Genomic DNA, 1,790 nt, shown 5'->3' with positions numbered 1-1,790 from the left:
AATAAGGTGGTGTGACTAATATTCATTCAACCTTTATTGACAAAAGGTTGAAACTACTGGTGCTTTCAGTATCTTCTACATACTTTATATAAAACCTGTATTAGAAATGTTTCCCAAAATGTTTGGTGATCCAAACCAAAACCAGGTTATGGACAGAATCACGCTATGTGTGTTAGTTGTGGTACAAACATGTAAAACTCAGAATACAGAGCCAAGAGATGCAAAGGCTGTCCTGTAAGCTCACAATATTCCCCCCAAGCCTCGGGCTGTGCCTTTAATTCCTGCAAATTCCCCAGCAGAATTAGCTTTTGCAGAGGGGGAGGAACTCCCACTCCCCAGACAGTGAAGCCAAATTCTTCAAGATTTGTTTTACTGAGAAATGAAAAATTTTCATAGGGAATTTCCAAGACAACAAAAATAGCATCTGCTATTTTTTAAGCACAGCAACTGTCTGGACGGGTATCCTTTAGTCTGTACATCCTTTGAGTTCATTATCAATTGCTAGTTTTTCCTAGTTTCCTTCCAATATATTGGCAAACCTCTTTGAAAACTCCAAGGCTATCATTGATATTCAATGACTCTCCAAAGTTTGTGTAAACGATTTCTAAATACAAACCACTGTGAACACCAAATATTGCTGTTAAGGCCCCTTTTAATTTGTGTTTCTGTATTTATTGCTAAAATGTCGTTTGTAAAATTGGGGCTAAATGAGTGTTTCACTGACAGCAGAGTAACGGCTCTGCTGAACAGTGTCAACACTAGGAAGGCACTCAGTGTATGATCAATAAATCAATAGAGTTTTTTTTTCATACTGCAGATTATTTATTTAAACTCTTGAAGCACAAAACATTACCTCCAGTCACAGTGAACGGTGTCTCATTTAGCTCTTTTACATCAGGGACAAGACTTTACAAACCACCACCATTAAGACGATCCACACGGTCTAACATGAACAACACAAAACACAGCGCCATAGTACCAGCCTCAACTTTCTCATTAGCAGAGTAATCATCTCAGCGCTCTTCTCCTGGCGCTTCAAAACTCCATTACTGGTTGTCAGACTGTATTCCGCCATAGGAGTATTTCTATTGAATTACTAAACGACTTCTAGAGTAATAAAAAGCTCCTAATTACTTTCTAGCCAGTACAGTTACACAGGAATACGAGGTCATCCGTAAAGCCTTCTCTCCAGCTCTTAAATAAGTCTTTAGAAAGTATTTAACCCAAATAGTTGTGAACCTGTCTAAGTGTTTTCTGAATGTTGATATCCAGTGAACACTCAGCATAAGGGAAATAGACGTTTGCTCGTGGTTTTCTTTTCCCCTCTACTTCTTTTTCTTGGCTTCCATTTTAGCCTTCGAAATATTTGGAAAGCCAAGCTATGTCCCTGTGGGTCTGCCAGAGCTGTTGAATTGGGAGTTTCTTACTGTCTAGCTGAAAAAATGTGCAATACGTTGGTAAAACCAAGTCACTGCTTGTTACTTTTTAACTGGAGTATGAGCTATGGTGGTGTTAAGACAACCCAAGCAACAGGTTATGAGCAGCTAGTCAGGAACTTCTGTCCCATCTCTGACCAGGTTTCACTCCCAACACGCCTAAACTAACTCTATTATTTGAAGTCTTCCAGGAAAAAGGGCTAGGTGAGAACTTACGCTTTTAATGGGGGGGTGGGGGTAGAAAACACTTCTTTTGGTGGAGAGAAGGGAAAAAACCCCTCATTCTTTCCACACGGCAAGCAGTCCTGTCGTGACAGCCGCCTATCGCTTACGGGCACCAGCGCACCGCGGGAC

Source organism: Egretta garzetta, unplaced genomic scaffold (assembly GCF_000687185.1).
Source record: "Egretta garzetta isolate BGI_Z169 unplaced genomic scaffold, ASM68718v1 scaffold509, whole genome shotgun sequence".
Taxonomy (NCBI): Eukaryota; Metazoa; Chordata; class Aves; order Pelecaniformes; family Ardeidae; genus Egretta; species Egretta garzetta.
Note: the sequence above shows the minus strand (reverse complement) of the source record.